The sequence below is a fragment of the Callospermophilus lateralis genome, chromosome 3, assembly GCF_048772815.1.
Source record: "Callospermophilus lateralis isolate mCalLat2 chromosome 3, mCalLat2.hap1, whole genome shotgun sequence".
NCBI classification, from domain to species: Eukaryota; Metazoa; Chordata; class Mammalia; order Rodentia; family Sciuridae; genus Callospermophilus; species Callospermophilus lateralis.
Genome location: NC_135307.1, coordinates 108,716,756 through 108,727,020, shown reverse-complemented (window position 1 = coordinate 108,727,020; position 10,265 = coordinate 108,716,756). Strand labels below are relative to the sequence as shown.

The 10,265-nt window shown below is 42.3% G+C and overlaps 1 non-coding gene across 1 annotated transcript; it reads left to right on the top strand.

Moving 5' to 3' along the window:
- The first annotated feature begins 7,787 nt into the window (after positions 1–7,787).
- On the top strand, positions 7,788–7,929 carry LOC143396234 (U4 spliceosomal RNA). The gene has a single exon (XR_013091087.2). It is a non-coding gene; the product is annotated as a U4 spliceosomal RNA (small nuclear RNA).
- Positions 7,930–10,265: the final 2,336 nt, after the last annotated feature.

Genomic DNA, 10,265 nt, shown 5'->3' with positions numbered 1-10,265 from the left:
TAGCTTAGTGGTAGATTGCCCTGAGTTCAATCCCCAGAACCAAAAAAAAAAAAGTACATGCCAAAAAAATAAATTTTCAAAGACATACACAAACAAAAAGATACACATTAAACACATCAGAAGAGATTATATTTCAGACCAGTGGGGTGCCAGCTGCCATCCTTGATGTCTGTGCCCCTACATCTGTAGAGAAAAGAGGCTGCAGCTTTATCACCCTCCTGCAACCACCGCTACCTGGGTACTATCCATAGTCCTCCTAGCTTTCTCTGTGGAACCTGGAGATGAGACCCAAGAGAATGTAAATGAGCATTGGAAAGACCTACAGGGAATGAGGCCTCTCACCAGGCACAGGCCTGCTCATTCTCCCCAGAGCAGCTGCCCTGGCCCAGGCTGAACCACACACACCTATTACTTCTAGATCAGCCTAGAAGGCCCTGTAGGCTTTCTCTAGTAGGCTTCCTCAGCTCTGCTCTCAGGGCTCCTGTTCTGTAGCTTGGTAATGATGTATATCATTTCAAAGATGTTGGGGTTCGGGGGCACTGGGGATTGAACCCAGGGCTTCACCTTCTGGGCAAGCACTCTACCACTTAGCTATACACCAAGCACTTTTTTTTTTTCTTTTTGATACAGGATATCACTAAGCTGCCCAGGCTGACCTCGAACTTTCAATTTTCTTGCCGCAGCTTCCGAGTAGCTGGGATTATGGGCTTGCATTTACCCTCTGACCCAACAATCTCACTTCTAAGTACAGGTGTCAGAGACACCCTGGTAAACACATCAAATACTACAAGCACATTGCTATTTGTTGTAACTCTACTGTAGTGACAACAGACCGGAAACAGGGCAAATGTCCATCCACAAAGAGACAGGTTGAATAAGCCACACAATGGAGAGTTCTGAGGCTATAAAAAGGATAGAGGATGATCCTGACTATTGCTGGAGATCTCTGCAGTGGGTTGTATGAATAAATATCCAGAACAGGCAAATCCAAAAAAGTCAATGAATGGTTGCCTAGCCATTCTAGGGGTGGGAGTGGGATGGGAAGACTACCTGAGGGGGTGGCTAATGGTTACATAACTCCACAATACTAAAAATCACTGAATTGCACACTTATGTGGGTGAGTTGTATGACATGTGAATTATGTCAGTAAAGCCACTACCAAAAAAAATTCACAAAGCAAAAAGATTGTGTGTGGTATGCTACTGTAAAGAAAGGCAGAATATAGGATTGATTCAAACAGTATAAAAGCAAGCCACAAAAACAGTTATATGTCAATCAAGGGAGAAAATGACTTTGAGATTGTGGGTTTGGGATTTGTCATAGCAATTGTGAATGAAGCTGGGAAGAGAGTGATTAAAGGAATTGGGGATCAGAGGAGTAGCCAGTCTTTCTGAGAAACCAAGTATGTACAGCTGCTGAAATGGACCCACAGGGAGGCTCACGGGAGCCTTGGGGATTGTTTCCATCACAGAGCCAATGTCTCCAGATCAGTCAGCATCTGTGGTGGCCTGGGGCCACTGCTGGTCAGCAGCCTCCTCAACTGGGAATAAAAATTGGATATGGAATGAAAGGGAATAAGAGCAAGATGGAAGCCACTAGTCATCTCTCCACCCATCACCACAGCCTTCCGAGACTCCTTTGAAACGGGTAGATAAGCTGTCATGTAAAACAAAACTAACATTTAAAAGCATCTGAAAAGTAAAACAAAACATATAAACAATGTTTGTTGAGTTAATAGCATAACTACACAGTGAAGTGACTTTAAAACAATATTGTGACTTGATGCTCCTAGTAGGATGTAGCCAAATGATAAGAAAATTTGTTATTTATTTATTTATTTTGCAGTGCTAGGGATTGAACCCAGGGCCTCACACATGCTAAGCAAGCGCTCTACCACTGACCCACATCCCTAATCCCAAGAAAAACTTTTAAAAATATTTTCTAAAATTATCTTGTTGATTATTACATCATAATTGTTATTCTGAGGCTGTTTGGAGCATGAATGAGAATTCTGTTGAAGTCACCAGAAAGTGGGATTTCCAACATAGGAGAAAGAAAACATAGATGTCATTTGATGATGTTCCATCAAATCCCATTGTCTTGTCTTGAAGTTTGAGTTGATACTTACAATGTGTATTATGGTTTGGACATTAGGTGCCCCCACCCCACCCAAAGCTCATGTGTGAGACAATGCAAGAAAGTTTAAGATGTGGAATGATTGGGTTATATTAGTCTTAACCTAAGCAGTGCATTGATTCCCCTGATGGGATTAACTGGGTGGTGACTATAGGCAGGTAGTGGCTGGAGGAGGTGGGTCATTGGGGATGTGACTTTGGGGTATATATTTTATCCCTGGCCTGCAAAGTCTCTCTCTGCTTCTTGATGGCCATGTCCTGAGCTGCTTTCCTCCTCCACATGCTTCCACCATAATGTTCTGCTCATCTTAGGCATACAGCAATTTATGGACTGAGACCTCTGAAATAGGAGCCCCAAATAAACTCTTCCCCCTTAAACATTGTTCTTGTCAGGTCTTTTGGTCCAGTACCAAAAAAAGCTGACTAAAAGAATGTTTTATCAAAAAACAAAAAATGGACAAACATATCCTAGCTTGATCTGATGAATGGCCCTAGAAATAAGACCAACCCAACAGCAATGACCAGTAAGGAAAAGCAATGCCTGGATTTCCATCTCTAAATACCACTTCCATTAAAAGGACTCAGGCCTCCCTGGAAACATGGATGCTTCTAGGGCTGGTGCCAGGAATATAGTGGCTGGTGCCAGGAACTTACCAGATCAAGCTGGAGTGTTTTGGCATGTCAACAGTAGGTTAAAGCAAAAGGTAACACAATCTGAGTACCAATAAGGAAAATAACATCAGTGGATAAAACATAGATCCTACTTTACAATGATAATAAAACAAAATACCACAGTGATCACTTCATTCAATGCTTGGAAGTCATCTCATGATTTGGAAAATTGGTAAATAAAAGGAAAAACTACAAAAGGAAGGAATGCTTTCCAACAGGAACTGTACCTTAATCAAATAGTTGATGAGAGGGAGTTTCACGTTTGATAAGTATGCCAGTCAAGAAACAGAGAAAGTACAACAGAAGTAGAACACCATCAATTTTTAAAAGCCAGCTTAATAAATGTATAGAGAATATCATTAATGGCTGCTGAATGTCATACAAAGGGGGACAAGATTCTGTGCACCTCGTGATGGAAATACATACCACTTCTAAGAAAGAAGCCTTGCCAAGACTCTCTTTTTATCAGTCTGCCAATTTATAGAAAATACAGGAGTCAGGAGAACATGATAGATGACATCATGGGGAAGGGATTGGCAAAGCCTAGATTTCAAGAATCTCTACAGGACAAATGGTCCAGTATCTTCAACAAATGAATTATGTGTGTGTGTCTGTGTGTCTGTGTGTGTGTCTGTGTGTGTGTGTCTGTGTATGTGTGTCTGTGTGTATATAAGAGAGAGAGAGAGAGAGGAAGAGAGAAAAAATTTTTTAATTCTTTTTTTTTAGTTGTAGATAGACATGATACCTTTATTTTATTTACATATTTTTATGTGGCGCTGAGAATCAAACCCAGCGCCTTCACATATGCTATGCGAGAGCTCTACCACTAAGTCACAACCCCAGCCCTGGAGAGGAAATTTATAGATTAAGGGAATCAAGAGACAATTAGAGGACCTTAAATGAAATGAATAAGCCAAGCACAGAACCACAAATATTGCACATTCTTACTTATATGTGGAAGCAAAAAAGTTGATCTCAAAGAAGTAGAGGATGAACCAGGCAGGGTGGTACACACCTGCAAACCCAGTTACTCCAGAGGCTGAAGATTCGAAGCCAGGGGCTGGGGATGTGGCTCAAGTGGTAGGGCACTCACCTAGCATGCATGAGGCACTGGATTCTCAGCGCCACATAAAAGTAAAATAAAGATATTAAAAAAAAAAAAAAGATTCGAAGCCAGCCTCAGTAACTTAAGAAGACCTTCAGCAAATTAGCTCAAAATAAAAAGGACTTGTAGCTCGGGGTAAAGCACCTGTGATTGAACCGGTGGGTTCAACCTCTGATATTAAAAAAAAAAAACAAAAGGAAGAGGAGAAGGAAGAGAAAAATAGAGTAGTGATTACCAGAAGCTGGGAAGATGTAAGAGAGAGGGATGACTAACAAGTACAGGAATGCAGTTGGATAGAAGGAATAACTATGTTTGAGAATAACTCATTGAATATTTTGAAATAGCTAGCAGAGAGAATTTGAATGGTTCAAACACAAATAATAAATGTCTGAGGTGATGCATATGTCAATGACCCTGATCTGATTATTATATATTATATTAATGTGTTGAAATATTACAATGTATCTCAAAAAATCCATACACTTACAATGTGTCAATTAAATTCCCATGTAATTTTGCTAGCTATTGCCAAATTTCTCTCCATAGGATCCATTCTATTTTGCATTCCCATCACCAGCACATGAGAGTGCCTCTTTCCCCCAGCCTTTCTAACAGAACATATTACAGTCAAGCTTGGATTACTGCCAATAAGATAGGTAACTCATAATTTTAATTTGCATTTCTATCATTACAAGCAGTTGTTTATTTTTTTGGGTGTTTAAAAGTCACTTTCAGTTTTTTAATGAAAACAATGTGTTCTTATCTTTAGTTCATTTTCTTTATACTTATTAATCCTTAATTTTTTTTTTTTTTTTTTTTTTTTTTTTTTTTTGTACTGGGGATTGATCCCAGGGGCACCCTACCAGTGAATTACATCCCCAGCCCATTTTTTTATTTTGTGAAGGTTTTGCTAAATCGCCCAGGCTGGCCTTGAATTTTTAGTCATCTGCCTTAGCCCCTCAAGTAGCTGGAATTAGAGGCCTGCACCACTGGGCTTGGCTATGCTCACTAGCCTTTTTCAAACAAAAGAGCACACACACACACACACACACATATGAAATATTGGCTAGTCTTATGCCAACACTTGGGAGCCAGAAATTGCATGGGTCTCCTTTCTGCTTAGAGTCTTCAGTATAAGGTGAGGCCTAGAGTGCTAGGGGAGGGAGGGGCGGCAGAAGGTCCTGACTGAGAGGCACTGGGTGCAGCCAATGGGAGAAGCAGCTGAGTTGAGAAGGCTGTGTGGTTGTGGTGGGAGGGAGAAAGCCCCTGTGGTGAGTGACTTCTTACTTTCTGCCTCTGCTCTTATTTCTAGCCCAGGGCTAGGAAATCTGAGCTCCAGTCCAGGTCTGCATTGCTCAGAGGGATGACTCTGGAGAAGTCTCTCCTAGCCTAAGAAAATAGGATCCCAAGGTCAAGGCCAGCCCCAGCAACTTAGCCAGACCCTATCTCAAAATAAAAAACTTAAAGTGTTGGGGATGTAGCTCAATGGTAAAGTGCTCTGGGTTCAATCTCAGTACTGGGGCAGGAAGGGGAGGTTATATGTGATAAATAATGTCAAAGGAAGAAACTATTAACTAAAAGGAGGTAGGACCAAATATTTTTCTAGTCCTTGGGCACTTCCTTCACTCAAAGACCTCAGAAATTGGACTTACCCACATCTCCTATGGCTTGTGTATCCATGTCTTCCTAAGTCTAGTTCTAGCTCTGCTGATCTCTACCTATGTGATCCTCAATTTCCTCATCAGTAAATGATACTCCTCCAACCACTCCACCCCACCCCCACCCCCATGGTGTGAGGTAAGAACTCAGGGCCTCAAGCATGCTAGGCAAATGAGCTATACTTCCAGCCCAGATGATTGATACCTTTTGTATGTTTGGGGATTGGGGGCACTTAACCACTGAGCCACATCCCAACCCTTTTTTCACTTTCTATTTCATTTTTTAATTTAGAGACAGGATCTCACTAGTTGCTTATGGCCTTGCTAAATTGCTGAGGCTGTCTTTGAACTTGTGATCCTCCTGCCTCAGCCTCCCAAGCTACTAGAATTACAGCCATGAGCCACCACACCTGGCTCCAGATGATACTTTTTTAATAGGGTTGTTTTAAAATGCCTAGAGCAATCCCAGCACATAGTGGGTGTCCCAGTATAGTGGTGGTGACTACCTTCTTGCTTTCCATCTGCCATCTGTGCTATCCCACTTCATCATCTTTGACAACCCTGTGGAGCAAATGCTACTATATCGAAGCTCCTTTTTATAGAGGAAACAAGTGAGGCTCAGAGAGATTAATAGTTTGCTTGGGGACAAGCAGTGGAGAGCTTAGAGCAGCCTCTAAGTGTGACTCTTTCCAAAAGCGAACTCAGTCGACCCCATGACGCTGCACCCAGTGCTCAGGTGCTGAGACGGGGTGAAGACGCAGGTCCGCTGGGGCACCCCACCTCTAGGAGACGACTCTGTCGCCAAAAAGGTAGGGGGAAGGCTCAGAAAACAGCTCAATCATGGACCCGACGCAGAGGACCAGACCACGAGGCTTCCAACAAGAGCGTCCAGCTTCTCTGCGCTGAACCTCCCCCCGCCCACCCACTCCCGGAACTCCGCGGCGGCGGGCGGAGGCGCAGGACCCCGCTGCAGTTCCTGTTGTTAACGAGAGGGGGAGCCAGAACCAGGGAAGAGCCGCTGTCTGACAATACCGTAATTTCCATAGTTGTGTGCACTCATGATCTGTCCCCAGGACTAGCACGATGGTGACTCGGGCCAGAGCCGCGCAAAAAGGAAGAGGCTAGAGATACAGGATGTTGTCTATCCTGAGCCACATGGGCTGGATCCGCCGTGAAAGGCTTCTCCTGGAGTCCACTTGCTCCGAGTCTCCCCCAACAGGCGCCTCCCCGCCGTGCTTCCTGCTGCGCTATTTTCTGAGGTTTTCCGGAAAATTGCCTGTGAGGGTACCGAACACCAGGCCAAGGACTCAAGACTTTGGGGACAGGATAAGGTAGAGGCCTGGCGACGAGATTTAAGTTAATGTGGGATTAACTGCCCGTCTGATTCCCACTACCCTTTCTAACACCTTCTCCAAGGATCTTCCCCGGGAGCCTCAGGACTTTCTAACTAGGGATAAGAGAATGAGAATTTGTAAACTGCTGTGAGTCCCTGCCAAAGGACAGTGTATTTTAAAAACCTTTAGGAAAAGGGAACCGCTGAATTCTGAAACTAACAGGTGGGAGAGAGGTGTTTGCCTGGAGAAAAGATGGGCTGACTTGGGCTCCTGGGTTGAGGAGTGAGGCAGCTTCTGTGATCTGGGTCCCAGAGCAGGGGCAGGGTCCTGCAATTTGGTAACTCTGCCCTAACAGCCCAGTGCACCTGGACACAAGGTTCTTGTTCCCAGGCCTCTGGAAAATGGAGCACATCCAGACATAGTAGTGCAGTGTAATCCCAGCTCTGTGGGAGGGTGAAGCAGGAAGATTACAAATTTGAGACCAACCTGGGCAATTTAGTGAGACTCTGTCTCAAAATGAAAAATAGAAAGAGCTGGCGAATGTAGCTCAGTGAGAAGGCACCCCTGGGTTCAATCCCCAGTACCCCCTTCCACACACACACATAAAGTGGGTACTGCCATATGCAGTGTCCTTGGGTAGTGCCCAAAGCCCAGGGTTCTGCTTGTGAGACAAAAGGATGGTCATAGGGGGAAGCAAGGCAAAGAGAAAGGAAAAGGGGAGCTAAGAACTGAGAGGCTGAGCCAGTTAGTCAAGATGTGGGACACCTGTAATCCTAGTTACTATAGAGATTAAATCATAGAAAAAAAATCACAAATTTAGGCCACCTTGGGCAATTTAAGTGAGACTCTTTCTCAAAATAAAAATTTTACAGAAGGTCTTGGAGCTTTGCCCAGTGGCTGTATCATAATCAATGAAGTTTATCTGAAGCACAGTTATTGCTAATTAAAATCTTTTCCCAATATCCCAGTGTGAACAACTTGCAATATAGTCAGCATTGGCATTTTTTGACAGTCTCTATGGCGACTTAAAAAAAAAAAAAAAAATCTCAGGATGTAGCTCAGTGATAGAGGCTTATCTAGCATGTGCAAGGAGGACCTGGGTTCAATCTCTAGGAGGAGAAAGAAACAAACAAAAAGCTCCGAGGCTGGAGTTGGGCAAGACCTTCACCCTGCAGGTCTCAGTTTGCTCATCTGGAATGTGGAGATATTACCTAATGCAAAAGGCTACCGTGAGAATTCAACAAATTGGTGTTCCAGAAAGTGCTCTATAACCAGTACAAATCCTAGGCAGGAAACCTCCATGGAAACTCCCAGGTTGCTCCAAATCCAGGAGCAGCTCTTGCCTGGGCGCTCCCAGTCTTTGATGCCTGGCCTGCTAGAGGGAACTCTTTTGCAGATCTCTTTCCTGTTCCCCCAACTCCCCCAGAGCACCTACCCACAATGGAATCCTTGCCAGACTGTGACCTTCTCAAGGCGGAGATGGGTGACTGATTCATCCCTGCATTCATTCAAAAATACCCCCTGATAAGACTTGGCAAAATGTTACTAAAGTTTATCTAAGAAAAAAAAAAAAAGCCTGTAAAAACAGACAGCAAAGTTATGAAAACAAACAGCAGTGGAAGTGGAGATGGGAACTGATACTGAAACAATTTGACAGCAGTTATCAGAATTTTTTTTAATGTACATCCCCTTTATGCTGACAACTCCATCTCTTAGAATATGTACTACAAAAAGATAGCAGTAGTGAACAAGATAAATGTGCGAGATGTCTACTGAGATAGATATATATATATATATATATATATATATATATTTTTTTTTTTTTTTTTTTTTTTTTTGAACTGTAGGAAAGACCTGGAAACAACCCAATGGCCCATCAATAGGGGATGGTGAAATAAATTGTGATACAGCCATATAAAGCAATGCTGAGCAGTTGTTAAAAACAAAGGAGTGAGTGCTGAGGTAGGAAGAATCACTAAGAAATAGCAAGAATCAGAATAGGAAGTACAGTAGGAGTCCATGTCTTTAAAAATGTTCTCCTACTGCTGCCTTGGAGCCTTCATTTATCAGATTTCCTTTCCCAGTCCCAGAATGACAATCTGGTAGATACTTTTGTTTTACTTTATTTTTTGCAGACCTAAGGATTGCATGCCAGGCAAGTGGGTCTACCACTGAGCTACATCCCAGCCTTTTTAAAATTTTATTTTGAGACAGGGTCTCACTAAATTACAAAGGCTTGCCTTGAACTTGGGATCCTCCTGCTGGAATTACAGGCCTGTGCTGCCACTCCCAGCCAGTCTATGCCCTTAACTACTCTGTGTTACCTTAGGCTCACAGGACCTTGAGTGGGACTTGTCTTGGGATTTCAGCAGGCGCGCTACATGTTATTAACTAAATATACCGAATTAATATAATCAGTACCCTGCTGATAAACATGTGGATTATTTCTAGTTTCATCCTGTTGTGTGTGAGCAGAGCTGTGTTGCACTTTTTTAGTATGGAAGTTTTTGTGCACCGTGCAAGTATTTCCAAAGGTTAGATTTGTAGAAGTCTCAATTCTTTAGTCAAAGGGTAAATTTAAATGTGGATACTATTCCAAATACTTTTATTTTCACTTTGACTAAAGAATTGGTTCCAGTCTGGCAGTTGAAATGGTATTTCTTTGTTATTTTGTTGTTAGACTTTTTTTTAGACACTGAAAATTAAATTCAGGGCCTCATGCATGCTAGCTAAGCATTCTGCCATTGAGCTACATCCTCAGCATTTGCTTTATGTTTCTTTAATGATGAGTGAAAGTGAGCATCTTTTCATGTATTTACTGTTTAAAATTTTTCTCTTCTTATGAATTTTCTGCTAATATTCTTGGACTGCATTTGAATTTGGTTGCCCTTTTTTCAAATATTACTTAAAGAGTACCCCTTTATCTGATAAAGTTTTTTGTAGTGGTCATATATGTATGGTATTTATTTATTAATTTATTTAGGGGGATGTACTGGGGATTGATCCTAAAGGGGTTTTAAAACTGAGCTACATAGCCAGCCCTCTTATTTTTTTATTTTATTTTATTTTTTTGAGACAAGGTTTCACTAAGTTGCCCAGGCTGGCCTCAAACTTTCAAACCTCCTGCCTCAGCCTCCTGAGTTGCTAGGATTATTACAGGAATATCACTACACCCAGTTCTGACTTTGTTCTTTGACAACCTTTTTGATTCAGGTTTTTCATTTTTACATGTTCAAACTATCAGTCTTATACTCTACGGCTTCTGTATTTTGGAAGATATGTCCCTTTCCTCTTTCAGAATTTTCATGCTAGTCTCAAATGTTCATTTTTCCAGATGAATGTTCATTTTTCCAAGGCTTC